General features: G+C 40.4%; 1 pseudogene; it reads right to left on the bottom strand.

Annotated features, from left to right (window-relative positions):
* Window positions 1-2,120: 2,120 nt before the first annotated feature.
* Window positions 2,121-17,456, bottom strand: part of LOC118569862 — a 169,109-nt pseudogene continuing 153,773 nt past the window's right edge.

Raw genomic sequence — 17,456 nt, 5'->3', positions numbered from 1 at the left:
TGATTTGTCCTCATAACCCTCCAGGCACTAGGCCGTGTTCACTCTTTCCACATGTCTACATTTCACTTATACTTCAAGTAAAACATGAATTTCATCTTGATGACGTTTTCCACAATTTCCTGAGCTAAAACAAATTCCTCCTGTGAACTCTCTGGACACTGTTTCTGTACTTCTTTTAGAGCCTCCCAGCCTTCTACCTTGTTACTTTTTCTGATATCCCCTGGTAGACTGTAAGTGCCTAAAGGGCAGATTTCATGTTGGATCCATTTTGTATTTCTTAAGGGACCTAGCACAATAAATTTCACACAATAAATGTTTGTTAAATTATTTGTGGCATTTATTTTAGTATTTCTTACAACCACACACATCAAGTCACACACTAAAAAGTATTGAGCAACTATGACGGATTTGCTACTATCTTAGACAGTTAGCATTCTGTTGAAACTACGTTTTAGGTAGCTGACAATTGATTGGAAATACTAGACACTTGTGCAAAATAATTATATAAGCATTAATAAATGCTTATTACCTTGTACCATCTCTTTCTGTTCTTAGGAATAATATGTGAATCAACAATTACTCTGTGGGACTGGAGATATAGCTCAGTGGTTAAGAGCACTTTACTGCTCATTCAGAGGATCCAGATTCAGTTCTCAGCACTCAGGTGGCTCACAACTACCAATAACTGTCTCTTGGCCTCTGGCCTCCAGGGGTTCCACAAAAAGCACATATACATACTTATACAAACACACACTTAACACACACGTACATATACATATACCTGCGCGCGCGCGCACACACACACACACACACACACACACACACACACACACGTGCCCATACATGTATTTATTATCATAAATAGTGAGGCTAAGAACCCTACGATGCTCACCATAAATAAATGACACTCCCAGTATGACAGCTAAGGTCTTCTGACTCCTATGATGCAGCCATTTCCCTGACAGTCTTTTTTCTACTTGGCCCCTTCAGATTATGAAGTTCTCCAGTTTGACTGCACATGTTCTGTGGGGATATTTTCAGATAAGAAACAGAGGCTTTAGAATGGGAACACACCGGCTGTCATGGAGTAGGAGAACTGGAGCCACTCTGTGAGAAATCTGGCAGGCGATACTGAGTGGATCTGCCTGTCGTCCTCTGTGTTGTTTGACTTGTTCTTGATCAAGGTAGAGAATATTCCAATGGTTTTGTTACCACCCATTCATGAGCAACATGGGGCCAATAAACCAACTCGAGCTTCCGTCTTCAGCCCATCTTTAAAAACCAGCCATCAGGATTAAAAAGCCGGTTATTAAACCCGTGCTTCAGAAAGTTTAGTGTGTAGATTTAAAATCCTCCTCAGTTTCTCAAAAAATGATACCAGGCTCTTGTTTTCTACAGTTCCCATCAGCATCCACTAATGAAATTCCACAAATTCCTCATAGGTCATGAAAGTTACAAAACGAATGTGTCTCCAGTGTCTCCGTCTACACAAAGGTTTCCATGGTGACAAAACCATCTTGTCCCTGAGATCCTTCTACAGTCAAATTTGCAGCTATGATAAGTGCAACAGTAAATAGATTTCAGGACCAGGAAAATTAGAATGTAGGAATGGACCAAAAAAAAAAAAAAGAAGAAGAAGAAGAAGTCTGGAAATCGATGAGAATGACAACCAATTGAACATGTTAAACAACAAGTGTGGAGTTAGAGATTCATTTGAAAATATTGCTATGGAGCCAGGGCATTGCTGCAAGGCCAACAGGCCAAGCATGTCAGAGGTTAGGCAGAACCTTTTCTTTGTGGTTGTCAAGCAAAGGAGAATCAAAAGCCAGGTGTTGGAGGGAGCAAGTCGGGGAATTCTCTCTTTTCATGGGGAGTCACCTCTGATAAGAGGGTTCTTCTACCTCCCAGAGCTTGATTACATTTTTTTAAAACTTGTTTAAACTCAAGGATAATTCAAAGATCAGAGCCTGAAGAAAGCAAGCTGCCTAACTACACTTTGATTAAATTATCAAATAGTCTGTTGATTGGTAGCAGGAACTAATGGTTCAATTTCTGAGACCAAGAGTAGGAATTTGGAAGGTCTATATCTAGCCTCCTCATGGAGCATGTAAACAAGCAGTTCATCCACAGGCTCGCCTAAGAAATTCAAAGAAGGGAAGATCTTTGTAGTAAGTAGTTTCTAGAACACAAATGGTTAGGCGATTTCCTGATGCTTGCTCTTTTCCAAATGTATAGTATTCCAGAACAGTCTGGCCCCAGTATATGAAATGCAGAGTGCTATGAAACTGAAGAGTGGCAGACGGTTCCATGATTGCAAAGAGTACGACTTTGGGAGGGATTTCCAGAAGCATGACCCTGGATTAAGGATCAGCAAGACCAAGAGGGTTAAAATCAAAAGAAGAAAGATATAGATTGGTCAGGACAAAAGTGACTTCATCCCAGCCAAAATGCATCTGCCTTCTCTTTCATTAATATCAGAGTCACTCATGAAGCCTTTGTCCAGCTGCAAGACTCTTAGCTTTCAAATGTTTGCGTGTTTGTAATTTTTCTAGATTTCTAAAAGTGAGCCAGCTCGGCTTACCTTCAGACAATTGGTGCAGTTGTGCTTGACAATGGATACCATATTGCCAAGACGAATCCATAAACATAGGCTCAGATAAAGTTCAAAATGATCACAGGTAGAAATTAAGCCTGTTGAAATGAGAGGAATGTTTTCAAAATTGCCAGTGTTCACCCAATAGCGATTAAGAGAAAGCATTCTCTTAGATTAGGAAAAAAAAAAAAAAAAAAGGCATAGCTCTTTAGCAGAACTAATTCCAAAGTGACAGTGGTAGATGCTACCAGCAAAAGGACAGCACCTACTTTTGTTTTTAAAAATGCATTTACTTTTCTTTTATGTGTATGAGTGTTTTGCCTACATTTATATCAGTTCACCATATGCATACAGGTCTCTTGGAGGCCATAAGAAGGCACAGATTCCCCAGAACTGGAGTATCAGATGGTTGTGAGACACCTTGTGGGTACTGGGAATCAAACCCTGGTTCTCTAGTCCTTTCAATCACTGAGCCACCTTGTCAGCCCCAACAGATGCTGTTATTCTGAGCTTGCCCATCACCTCTTGACCTAGACTCCTGCTTGTTTCTGTGGTGTCAGGATGCTGTTTTGGTCATGTTGAAAAGGTGCAACTCTGGTTTGTAAGTCAGTCCTTAAAATTATCCTTAAAAAGGAAGAGCTTACATCTAGGAACAAAGCCAAAAGTCACACTGGGAGCAATATTGCAATAAGAGGAATGTCTAGAACTCAGTCTGAGCTGAAACAAAGGACTAAAAAGCTTTTAAGAGCAGGAAGGTAGGTATAAGTGTGTCTACTAATTTCCCAAGCAACAAAAAGTCCCTTCTATTTTTATGTCAAGAGATACAAAGCTTAAACAAGCAGCAAGACTCCTGCAGAATGAGGCTACTGCCTCCCATGGAATAACAAGGTGGACGCACGTTCTTCCTTGAATATTACATTTCAAAGGGATGGTTCCCACATCCTTGAGAAAAAGCCTCTGGCAGGTAAAACTGGCGTGAATCTGTTTTAAAATTTTATATCCCAGAGAGGCAGATAAAGAATTTACAAGTTTTCTAAAGTAAAGGCTGTATGAAAAGTGAGATCAGAGGAGTGGTGCAGGAAGAGACGTGACTAAAGTTTAGTCAAGTTGGGGAGAACATTAAGACACTCTTGGTAGAAGTCAACTAGGAGAGCAGTGCCAGAAAAGGAGACATATATAAGTCACAGACAGACATATATAAGTACAGGACAGTCACCTCAAAGCACCCAGAGCATCTGCAATTCTTCACTTTCCATAAGAACAGAAGTTGCTGTGTCAAAACAGATCTCCTCTTAGAGACCACCCACGCAGCACACAAAGGAAAGAGGCACAGTTGACAATCAAGGGTCAGCATTTCAATCCCCATGCTTTTGTCTTGCCAAATCAAAATGTACTCATTTTCAGGAACAAACAAAAATGTCTGAGCTAGCATCGGTCTCTTCCCCCTACCCCTCAGAAATTTAAATTTATGCTTTGAAGGTCATGAGACATTTTAAATATGTACTGGAATAAAATATTATCCAAAAATAATAATAATAAACGTGTTCTATTCCAAACTGGAGAGGTGGGTGACTTATAAAGATATATACATTAATTTATTCCAAACCTGTGGCAGGCATTACACATCCTTAAGAGCTAGTGATTCAATCATGAACAAGCAACAGTCCCTATTTTCAAGGGACTTAGCATCGTTGAGAGCACGCAGGCAGGCAGAATTTTAATAACATAATAGAGCTGCCTAGGAAAGAGGAGAGGATGCTATGAGAACACTGGAAAATGTCCAGATACATATAAATAAAAAACACAAAGAAGGATAATCAAAGTGACAGAGCTACACCAGCTCTAAAATGGCTGCCTTGAGGTCTTAGACTCCGTCTCGGGGCTGTGCCATGTGATGGCTCTGAGCTCCAAGCAACCAGTGTAAATATAGAAACTGCAATTAGTTGTGCAGTTCACAATGTCTCCAAGATAGACGCTGGCATCCCCTCTGTGAAATGAAGACTCAAGAAGAACTTCTTAAGACATGCCATGCTCCATTCCATATCAACAGCAGCATTACATCTGTCCTGAGTTCTACAGAGGTATCTTTATGTCCTTTCTTACACAACAAGGTGGTCTGTAACTTAAGCACCAACACAAGTAGACCATAAACATGGTGTTTATTTACTCACCCTAGAAATCAATTTCCTGATATTTTTGAAAGTGAAACTAACATTTAAATTGGTAGAGTTTGAGTAAAACAGTTTATTCCCATGGTGTGGTGAGCCTCATCAAATCAGTTAAAGACTCTAGGAGGAAAAGATTGATTTGCAGTTAGACACAGAAGCTTCTTTATCCTAACCACCTCCACTATACAGCTGCGACATCAGCCCCTCTTGAGTCCTGCTGCTAGGTTGCCCTACAGATACTGGTCTGCCAGCCTACCACAATCACATGACTTGATTCTTAAAAGTAAATCTCTCTCTTTCCATGTATACACATTTTCTTATTCTTTTGGAGCATCCTACAGCTAGACACGTAGTAAGGAATCACAATTGGAAACATTTTCGGTCAAATCAAACATGCATAAGAATAAAGGCCCTCTTATAATCTGGATAGAAAAAAAACAAAACAAACAAACATAGACTACCTCTTTCTTTTCCACATGGGAGTTCATTCATGCTCAGGAACTCTCAACATCAAGCCTCAGGCAAGAATTAAGCTCCTTCCAAATGATTATGATTTGTGTACAAATGTTCACTTAGTAATAAATTTTAACCTAATAGTATAGTCTCCCACTATTTTTATTGTGCAAAGACAGACTGAGGTCTGTGGAACAGGTGATAGGAAATTCAACAAAGACTCATTATCAATTGAGACAAATCAGCCAGAAGAATACTGCAGAAGTCTGGAAGAAGGACTGAGAACATCCTCAAATCCCAAGTTTGAGTTTGGTTCAACCTAAGAGCACAGGTAACAGAGATCCCAAAGTTCTATATAAAATACAAAAAGGATAACATTTATTTATAGCATTATCATGTATTCAAAATCAGTTTGTTTTTAAGTTCAGTGTTTAAGAAACATTTAATCTTTTACGTGGGCAGAGATTGCTGGGGATGGAACCTATGGCCTTGGGCATGACCAGGCAAGCACTCCAAAACTGAGCCACATTCCCAGCCCAGCATCTGACTTTTCAGTGATGCCATTTTATTCACTGATATGTACAGGTTAAACTCTCTCCAAAATACAATCCAGAGTAATTAGTATTAGTTTCTCAATTAGACTAGTAGGGCATAAAAATTGTGAATTTAATGTTGTTTGATAATTCTATCAGTGGAGGAGAGATCTGTTCTACAGGTTTTATTTCATGGCCATAACATCCTGTCATAAAGAGTGAAGAGTGCTGTGGGAGGTCACTCACATCTGTCTGTTCTGTAAACTGAGGAGGGCGATGACATAGTCCATCATCAAGAAATCACAGCAAATTGTTAATAGAGAGAGGAACTGGGAGAGTTTGGTTTTGTCCCACAGTGGATTATCTGGTATTTCCTTGGGACATTATGGAAAACTTCAACTCTTGGGGTATAATTAAGACAGCTTATCAAGCAATCATAAATAAAAAGTACATATTGTCTTGAGGGATGTTTTTACTTATTTGGGGATTTGTATCTCCTTGTAGAGTTGCTGTTAAAGTGGCGGGAAAAGAAGGTAAAAGCAATCAAAGAAAGATGAGTTGTGTGCCCACAGCTCACCAGCGTTTCTATCAAATGCTGCTCCAAGTCCAGTCGTGGTACTTTTTTGTTATTGTCTGGGAACGGAAGCAAGGACCTTGGTCATACCAAACAAGTGTTTCACCACTGAGCTGCATTCCCCAAGCCCTGCCTCATCTTTTCAATGCAATGGCTAGAGACTACTAGTTCTAATTCTTACAAAGAATAAAGTGTTGTTCCCCCAAATAAAAACTGTATTGATAACGTTCTTCAATATTTGCCCAGGGAAAGAGTAATTCTGGGGATAGAAATGTTAAATGGGCTATGTATACTGGCAGATAAAGTTTGGTATCCTCCTCAAAATTGTAATCCACAGTTACCATTTATGTTATATAAACAGGACAAGGTGAACAAGTTTAGATCTATTTCTATACGAACACTGACTGCCTGCTGTCTTTAATTACAACAGCTAAGTGTTTACCCAGTGAGTTCCGTGCTGGGTTTTTCCAAGGCTGCCCTGGATTCATTTTCTCCTTCAATGGAACACAAGGAAACTGAGCACCAGAGGCAGCTGGCTGCACCCTTCTCCAGCAACCCCATCCTCTCATTGACCAAGGGCTCTGAAAAGCAGAATAAGGGAAGCAGAGCCACACCTGCCCTCAGCATCTAGGCATCTCAAGAGTCAGCAGGAAGATTCCGCTACCACACTTTTCTAAAAATAGGAATATTCTCGAGGACCCTCATCAGCTTCTATTCTGAGGTTATTGTGCCAGGAAGTATCCCATGCTTTTGTTTTAGGATCTTGGGGGCATGGTGAGCTTTTAGGCATTTTCCTCTATTTTCAAAGTTCTGAAGATCCAATCACCACACAGATAAACTGTATCAGATGCCCCCATCTGATGAGTGGAGTTGAATAGAGCATCTCTTACACAATCTCATCCCTGGACTGTCATCAGATGGCTGACATCTATCTGGTCCCACTTTTCTTCATGGAGTGGTGCAAGTATTAAGCCTGCTCTTTGTCATGCTTCGGACTGATACTCTCAACACAATTGTGGGCTCTGAGCATTGCTCACCTGCGCACTCCCTTGGCAGGAAGCTCATTTAGTCGGCTGCCTTAGAGAGAGAGGGAGCAAGGTGCATATGAAACTGTTCTGGCCACTTACTTGAGTGGTGCTTGTGATGGAGTGCCAGTCTCAGCACAGACTGAGTGCTTTTCTCTTTTAGCAGAGACGCATGGAGGAGGAGGAAGCCAAACAAACCTCTACCCTGCCAAGCTTGGCAGAGAACCACAGAGCACTTCACAGGAATCCATTCTGGTCCTCCTCAACAGGGACCAGGTACTGGTTATTAGCACTGTTTATTTCAATTGAGGTGTTGAATATTTATCTGATGAAAAAGTTTTAGTCTCTCAAAATACACAAATTTTAAGTAGTGTGTGACAAGTCTCAGGGAAGGTCCCAAAGCATCAGATCCTAGAGATCATTTCAGATCATTTCTTCTAAAAGATAGTCCAAGGAAATTAGTATTACCATTCTCAGTAACCATACTGCACACATATTTCTCAGTAACTCAAGCAGAGACCCTCGCTGTTTATGCCACATGTTTCTGGGACATCACAGAGCTGAGGCTGCACATCTTTCTGTTGAGATCGACATTATGACAGCCACGTGTTTATGAGCAGAATGCTAGCCCTCGCCTACAATTCCAAAAAGCTTCGCTTCAGCACAGCTGTGCAGAGACCTTCCTGGACCTATTTTAATTAGTATCATTAACTTCCTATTTTTCAGCCCTAGCATTGTAGAGTTTCCAGAATTTATTTGACACTCAGAAAAATCTCTGAATATCATTTCATCATTGGGAGAAAGTCTCCTGCTTTATTGGTGCATCAAAAAAAAAAAAAAAAATAACAACCCCAAAACAACAACAACAAAAACCCTCATAGGCACCCATAGGCACTTATCTAGCTGCATATAATAAATAGTCCTGCATATTCTATATGCTTGTATGCCCCCTGGTAAAAACAATGGAAGTCTAGATATATTTGATGTGTTGAACATGAAGAGAGTTGAACAGTCTTCTCCATTTCTTGTACATAGCCAAAGATCCAAATCAAGGTCATTTAGAAATGGGTCCTCTTCTAAGTCCCAAGTTATATTTATATAAACCTTGCCATTTCAAAATTCTACATATTAGAAGTCTTTATGCTAACAAATTTATTTTAAAACACGATGGAAGATACTGTTTTCAAAATGCAAATTAGATAATACCATCAATTTACCACTCTGCTTGGTAATCAATGCTTTTGTTTATATTTTCAACAATATAGTCGATAGATATGATCATTAATTTTAGGGACCAATGGATAGAGGAACTAGACAGAGAAAGAAAGGCAGAGAGAAAAAGAGGAAGGAGAGAAAACGAGACGAGGAGCGAGAGAGAACTGGCAGCTGGGTTGAGAGAAACACAAAGGTGTATATAGAAAGCGATCTAGGGACAAGAACAACTGTGTGCTTCTCCTTGCCAAAAGCATGAACGACTCCTGGGGACCTCAAAGCATCCACACTGTGGAGGAAGACTGTGAGAAAAGAAAAATCAGGAGGGTGCTGTAGTGCAGTGGAATGGCAAGGCATGGTCAGCCTTTGAGGGGGAGAAAAGTGCAGGTGATAGAGATGGTGGTAAGTCACCAGCGGGGATGGTGAGCCAGCGGGTGCTGTCAAAGGCTGGCCAGTCCAGCTGTGTGCCAGGAAATGAATGAAGCTCCTGTTCTTTCTAGCACAGAATTTTCATCTATGTCCCTAGAGAAAACTGGTTCTCTAGTAGTGTATATTGTATTAGTTAGGGTTTCGATTGCTGTGATGAATCATCATGACCAAAAAGCAAGTTGGGGAGGAAAGCGTTTCTTACACTTCCATATTGCTGTTCACTGTTGAAGGAAGTCAGGACAGGAACTCAAACAGGGCAAAATCTTAGAGGCAAAAGCTGATACAGAGGCCATGGAGGGGTGCTGCTTACTGGCTTGCTTCCCCTGGCTTGTTCAGCCCACTTTCTTATAGAACCCAGGACCACCAGCCCTGAGATGGCACCACCCTCCATGGGCTGGGCCCTTCCCCATCAATCACTAATTGAGAAGATGCATTACAAGCTTGATCTCATGGAGGCATTTCCTTAACTTCCTCTCTGATGACTCTAGCTTGTGTCAAGTTGACATACAAAACCAGCCAGTACACAAGGCATAGCATAATGGCAAAAACATTATTGCACCATAGAAACATTATGAGTGTCTGGAGAAAATCATGCCATTTTCCAAGCTGCGTGAGGTACATGTCTATATATTGCTAAAGTAGCACTCAAGATTAAGCACATGATCATTCAGGCTCATTTCTTGACTCCTTGTGAAAACAACCACTTTATTTCCAGTGGGTTGAAAGGAACAATTGTTCTGATTAGCTACGTGTGAAGGATTAAAAGAATCTGTCAGACAGAAAAATATGTGGCCCAGAAGAAAAGGAGAGAGAAGGCAGAGAACATGGGCATGTGTCTACTTCCTGGGAGTATAGGAGGTAGCCAGTCCAGTGGATAGATGAAGCACAACATGCTGAATCTGTGGTCTCCTGAGAGTCTGATGAAGAATTTGACTCCTAAAATTTATATACACCATGATTCATTAGATAAGAAAAATATCCAAAGTTAACATTGAGGACATTTGCATCAATGAAGAAGGAGTATGATTGTATTCCCACAGCAAAAGTTGCTAAACCCTAAGTCTTATGGGATGCTGCAGTAGCACCAGCCCTGCTTAGTAGGAATGTCCATAGTTCTACACTTCCTTACTAAGGGGAGACAATCACTGTGATGTATACCTCATCTCACTCTTAAGTAAAAATGTTTCTTTTGAATGATAGTCTTTTTTATTATTATTCTTTAATGCTACTTAATGTTTCCAAACTCTCTCGAAAGAAGAGAAGAAAATATTTTGTATGGTAATTGTTGTAAACCACTGTATTACAGGAGCCAGCTTGGCATCCATCACTTGGTCACACAATCTAATCAAAGATGTCTGAAACTCCTTCTTCCTCCTGGAAGAGTAGATGGTCTTAAAAACAAGATAAGACTGAAGAAGAAGAAAGAGAAGGACGAGGGGGGGAAGGGAAGAAGGAGAAAAAACAAAACAAAATAAAAAGTCTCTCCTCCTTGACTAAAGTAACAAAAGCAATTGGGAACTAGTTTGTTGGAAACATTTTCAGACATTTCCTGATATAACCAGAAAGACGAAATGGGCAGATTAGGGTGTTGATGCGGGGGGTGCAAACAACCTGTTGCTGTTGCTGCCATTAGTTGGTAATGGGGTGACAATCTAATGAGGTCACATCATCACCTTGTCCATAAGAGATTTTTTACATTCATTGGTTCCAAGGCAGATCAGTTTTCTAATCTGAAATGATACCGTTCAATATAAATTAATTGTGTTGATTATTAATTTCTGCTTGAGGCCACCTCCTGCTGACTTGAACTCTGACCCCTCCTCTGCAGAACTAGCAGTTCCAATGTGAAACAGCAACAACCATCCAAGATTGTGTTGCGCTCAGCCTCATTTGCCTGCCACGCCAACCTTGGGAACATTCCAGAACAGTTTCCCCAGGGGGTGATAAACCCGAAGTTTCCCTCACACAGGAGAATATTTGCAGTCTTTGCTACAATTGTATCTGCTTTTTGGCCACCGAGTTTGATCTAGTGTTGCCAAAAGAAGCACAGGGCCTCTGCTATTTACGGAAAGAATTAGGATCGAAGAGAATCACTTACCTTGGCTTATGTGAAAATTTACCTGTAGGGAAACATGGTGGACCTTATCTAGTCAAGGCTCACAGAGACTTGTAGATACATACTGTCTGTCCCATAGTGAAAGCCCATGCTGAAATTTCAGGCTGTTACCTCAGCACATGATAATAAATATCATTAAAACTATTTCAACATCTTTCTGTCATCCATATTCAAAAGAGAAAAAGGCACAGCATGTTTCTCTACTCCAAGACGTTTGGGGGCACTTGGAGGATTTCAGATAATAGAATTTTTCTTTTTCTTTTTCTTTTTTTTTTTTTCTTTTTTAAATCCAAGTTATGCTTACATCACAGGCAAACATTTGAATCATTTGAGCCATTGAAACACACCAGGGCACTCTGCTCTCCCATCCGCTGCACCAAGTGGGTCAGGAGGCAAGCACCACTGCAATCAAGTGCCCCATCCAAGCGCTAAGGAAGATGTGTTCCTTTCAAAGCCTGGTTCTCCGATGGTTTTGCCTTGAATGTCTGAAATCAGAGCTTTTGTGGGGATTGCTGTACCACTGTTTTATGATCAGCATAGCCCCACAATGAATTCTCCACTTTTCCAAAGAAAAAAATAAACGTTTTTATTTGAAGTTCAAAATGGGAGTTGCAAGACTAATTCTGGAACAAAACTTTCCATAGCACATTTTACTACTTCCCCTCATGATCACTCACGTCCTCAAAAAATTAAAATAAAGCAAGAAAGAAAACATGCTGACAGGAAAATTGCTTCTGAATTATCATGTACCCCAGACGGGAAGATATTTAAGAAAACAGTAAAAGAATAATTAAAGGTTAAAAAAAAAGTTTCTAGCAAACTGATTTAAAGTTTTGCTCCGTTTCAGCTGTAGGGCCAACACCGGGAAGCTTGAGCCACAGAAGTAGTGCCCCAGAGAATACCGGAGGCTGTGTATTCTGGATCTCAGCTGGACTTATGCCATGATGACCCATCTGGAAGCCATGCTTGCTGTGTTCAGAATGCTCAGGCATTTGATATCACTGTCGGGTTTTTTTTGTTTTGTTTTGTTTTTTTTGACAGGGTCTTGAGTTGTACCCAGGGCAGGCTTCAAACTGGCAGTCTCCATACACCTGGCTGGCATCACCCAGAGTGCAGTGCCACACCAGCCTTTTAAAATAATCTCAACGCTCTTCTTCTCATCATATTCAGAGACTACTATGATATTTTAACACGCAGGAGAAGCATGGGTGCTGCCTTTTCTATTGAGGGTGAATTAAAAAGACAGGTATTTAAGTGTGGAGGTTTGTTACAAGTGATCATTTTTGCAGATCCATTAATGTGGTTTATCTGTGAACCTAGTATTGTGCTTTGATTTTCTTTTATTTTTTTTCCCCTGAGTGACTAGAAGTACTTATAACACAGTGACTTTTACCACCAAGGCTCTTTCTTACATGATTAGTGGGCAGATACCAAGAGAGTGGAAAATACAAAGACTATCTTGGCATGGTAATAAAGCAGTGTTAACTCTGAGGATACACCAGGATCTGAGGTACCCTTGGGACCCAGGCAACACAAACTGCATCAGTAAATTCATCTTTTATCAAATGGTAACGGGAAAATGTACAGTAGTGGTCACATGTTATTAACATTTGCCTTGTTTAGATATCAGGATAATCGAAGATAATTTAAGTAAGTGAATGACAATATAAGTTTTGGAAAGTGAAAAAAAGCAAAACATATGCTGATGATTCTGTTTTACAGACTAAGATCTCCTTAAATGAGAAGAAATAAACCAGCAGACTTAAGACAAGCTCAGCAAAGGGAAATTACGCCCGGTACTGCAAGGCTAGCTGAGGCTGCACACCTAGGGAGGGGATGAATCTAAGGGGAGAACCTGCTACTGTCTCCTTCCCAAAGCACTGTCATTTTTTACCTCATTCTAAATATGTATCCTTATATCCACAGGTAAGTGTAGCTCTCACCCTCATCAAAAGAAAGGGGAAAAAAGCTTTCTTTCTCAGTAGGTAGAGACCATTACAGAAATCCACAACTGGTGAAAATACGGACAACAACTGATCCTGAGCACCTAGACCTCGTTGACAGAACACAACCTCTACACCTGAGGCTTAGTGGACATTACAGAAGAGAGGGCAGAATCGTAAGAGCCAGGGGACCTGGAAGTGTGCTATGAGATTCCGTCTTCTCTATGTGAAAAAAAAAATGTGATCACCTAAACAAGACTTGCACAATGACAACACTGAGATGCCAGTGAGGGTGAGGGAACTCTCACAGAGTCTCACACCTGGATAAAGAGATACAGGCAATGAAGGATTTCTGAAAAAGGGAGGGAGAATTAGTTTTCCACTAACTGGTCATCCAATGTCAAGTGGTCAGCCCTAAAACCATGTAGGTATGAGCAACACTAAATGGACTCAGCAAGCTGTATTTATATCTTTATTCATGTATGTGTATAACATTAATAATTTTTTTTAAAACCATGAAGTTGAAAGGGGACAGGGGGATAGGAGAAGGGATGGAGGGAAGGAAAATATTTTTTAATAAGAGCCAGAAGATCAAGACATAAATGTAAATACAGTACATACATGTGAAATAAAAACTAAATTTAATAGAAAAAAAACTACCTAAAATCTACAACTAAAAAAATGCATCATTTGTCCATAAAGTTTGATAAACCCCTAAGAAAAACTCTATAAGAATGAAGAAGTGTGTTGACATTCATGGTCTTACATAAGTCATGCCTCCTATCTGTCTGTTCATCTCTTGCATTACCTTGACTTGACTCTGCTCTAGCTATACTGGCTTCCATGTACACAGCAGGCATCACTTCATGCTTAGAATGGCCAGGCTGGACCACCCACAGCTAGCTCACCATTTTCTTAGGCCTTTCTCCATGAAGCTCATGTGACCACCTGTTGTTTGTGCACCTCTTCATCATGCTCAGGGTCTTCATCCTTTTGTGCCATTTGTTCTATATGGCTTCTGCCACAATCAAACACATGATAATATATCTTCTTGTTTGCTGTATTTTTGTATAGTTTCTGTTCTTACCCTCTCTGAGAAAATAGAAATATCCTGAATGCAGGGGGTTTAATCCACTCTAATACTGTTGCATTCCATGGAACTAGAATAGTGCCTGACATGTAGACAATGCTCATAATTTTTCAATATGAGTTTGAATGAACAACAGGAATAGTAACACAAAACAGCTAAGGTTCCTATTTCTCATGAGAGGCCCTAGGGAACTATTCGAGTTTTTATCTTGTGCATTATTATCTTAATAAGAACAATAAGCAAATTTATACAAAAGAGAGGAATGAAAATTTCAGAATTAATAGAAAATATAATTTGAGTGTTGAGTGAGAAAAATGAGAGGAAGGAAGATAAAACAAGGACTGTGGAAGTAACAGAAGGAGTTAGGTAACCGCACTGAGCATGGGGCAGTAGGAAGTGAAAGATCATGACAGAAGGACCCCAATAGAAGCCCCACAAAAGAACAGCATAAAAATAGGATTATCAATATACACATAAATATTGTAGAATAATCCTTCTGTACACTAAAGATGTGTTGCTCTCATTGCTAATAAAGAGCTGATTGGCCAATGGCTAGGCAGGAAAAGATTAGTCAGGAGAGCCAAACTGAGAGGATGTCAGGAAGAAGAAGAAGGGCAGAGTGACAGGGGTCACCAGCGAGAAGCAGAGGAAGTAGGAATTGAACATGCCATGCTGAAAAAAGGTACTGCCACATGGTAGAGTGTAGATAAGAAATATGGGTTAATTTAAGATGTAAGAGTTGGTTAGTAACAAGCCTAAGCTATTGGCCGAGAATTTATAATTAATAATAAGTCTCTGTGTAGTTATTTGGGAGCTGGATGGCATGACAGAACACCCCACCTATATATCTATATATCTATATATCTATATCTATATATCTATATATATTTTTTTTAATTTTTTTTCTCTTTCCAGTAACTTTTACTTACAACAGAATTGGTTTCTTTGTTCCCCAATCTTTAGGGACACTTGGCATTGGCAGCCAGAAGGAAAATCTGCAGTAAAGTCAAACTCATTCTGCCCTAGTCCCAGTTTGGGCATCTCATTGGCTCAGTCCAGGACCAGTTCTGCCACCAGAGACATTAGCAACTCCTCATCCATGGGGACAGAATCAATGATGACAGTGCTCTGGACACTGTCAGGAGAAAGTAATCCAGCCCTGCCCTGCCCCAAAGACCCAGTTATACAGGGATTCTGCCTCCTCTAGTTGGCAGCTATAGCCCAATGATACTTCTGCCACCATATACTGGCCAGCAGGTGAGAGACAGGGTATATGTTGAAGAGTGGGGATTTAGGAAGAGGAGTGACAGAAGAAGAGACTATTGGAGATGGTAATCCAGAGGAGCTAGTGTGAACCCCATTGCCCATTGGCTTTGGCTTCATTTGAGGTGACCCCAGTGTTTGGCAGGATGACCACTGCTTTGAGATCTCTCACTCCCAGATTAGAGTAGGCCAGAGAGTTCATCCTCTACTTGGCATCCTCCTTCACAGAGGTGGTACCACCATTGACACCAAGTGAAGGCCTTGACATAGTTGGTATTCCAGAGTCTGGGGAGAAGTCAGATAACTTGATAGAAGTTGATGTTGCTACCTGGAGCTGATGGTCTTGGCAAAGCTGGTGCCTAGGAGAGAGGGAAACTCATAGGGCTGCAGAAGTGTGAACCAAAAACTACAAATTTATGATATATATAATTTGATGAGTTTGGGCACATGCATATGTGTGAAAATGTCACTATGACCAAGAAAATAAACAGATATCTGCATCCTTTTTTTGTTGTTAAGATCAGAAAGACCATTTAGAATGAAATTGATTATTTTAAATATTTAAATGCATAATAGAGTCCTGTAACAGATCTCTAGACCTTATTCATCTTGCATAACTGGCATTTTCTACCCATCAGTGACTTTGTAAGAGCTTGGAAATAGCAGGATTTTTATGGGTGAAGGTATACACATACAGGGCACATGACTTCACAAAGCATGCACTTGATGTTACTCATATATGTAATCCTGCATAGGAAAAAAACTTGCAGCAGCCCTCATGGGCTGAATCCTGGGGGATATCAGTGACAACTGAATGAGTCCCCCTGACCATTGGCAGACCTCAAGAATGAGCTGCCAGCAGCTTACCCCAGGAAGATGACGATTCTCTCCTGCAACCCAAATTCAAAATAATAGATGACAAGGCAATGTGAAAAATGACAGCTACCAAAGCCGTGCCTGCTTTATTAGAAGGAAGCAGCTTCTAAAAATGAGAAGAAAAGGGCCAGTAATGAAGCAGAGAAACTGCACAGGAAGTCATATTTGCTGTCATTCACTTCCCTGTGTAACCAGAAGGGAAGGAGTTTAAGGGAGGGAAACAGGAAAGGACCGCACCAGATGCATCCAAGGGACACAGAAAGGGCAGAGAAACCTTAGTAGTGATTCTTACAACAAATTCTAATACTGTCAGCTTCCTGTGGACAAATTAAAGGCCAGGCAGACGTCTTGTTGTTTATGGGTACAAACTAATGTCTACCCCAAACCTATGCATGCAGTTCTAGAAAAGCACCAGTCATAAAAGTCATTCCAGTCACTGATGCACCCATTCTTTCAATCAATGGTCATCAAATGCCTCCTGTGTGCTACGAGGTTTGCTGAGACGTAGAACCCAGTGGTAGGGGAAAATGAATATGGTTCCAAGCCTTGTGGAGCAGAGGGTATTGTGAGGATTGTAAAGTTACCCCCAAATTCATGAAGTAAAAGATTTCCATGGACAAGAGAAGGGCCAGGACACAGTGCCATGAGACATTATCAACCAAGAATTTGACTTATTTATAAATTTAGCTCATATTCACAGATAGCAGTGAATGAGCAGTGGCCTGAAGATGAGTACTTCAGTCTAGAACAACGGCCTTGGGACAGGAAAAACAAAAAGAATGAGTCATCTGAAGAGGAGCCTGTACTGAAGGATACAGAAGAGTTTTTGATGAATTTGAGGCTTGATAGTGGCCACCCGGAATGAAGCATTGCAACTGTAGGCCACATTGTAAAACGTTGTCTTTATACCCAGAAACAGTTGAGAAACATTGAAATATTTAAACAGGGAAGTTCTGGTCTACCTTTTGACATCACTATATTTTGAGCATGAGAAGAATAGACTAGGTGAGAGTAGATGGGAAAGACAAGTTAGAATGTAACATAGTAATAAAAGTCAACTGTCTCCCTAGAAAATATGGTACATGTAGAAATGTGTGTTCCGATTAAAGTGTTAATTAAGTGGTTAAATTACCTGTACTAATGGTTGGTTGGCTAGATGGTGGGGGAAAAGGAAGCTGTGA

The sequence above is a fragment of the Onychomys torridus genome, chromosome 18 (genome assembly GCF_903995425.1).
Source record: "Onychomys torridus chromosome 18, mOncTor1.1, whole genome shotgun sequence".
Taxonomy (NCBI): Eukaryota; Metazoa; Chordata; class Mammalia; order Rodentia; family Cricetidae; genus Onychomys; species Onychomys torridus.
The sequence above is the reverse complement of the archived record's forward strand: the minus strand, read 5'-3'. Positions and strand labels throughout refer to the sequence as shown.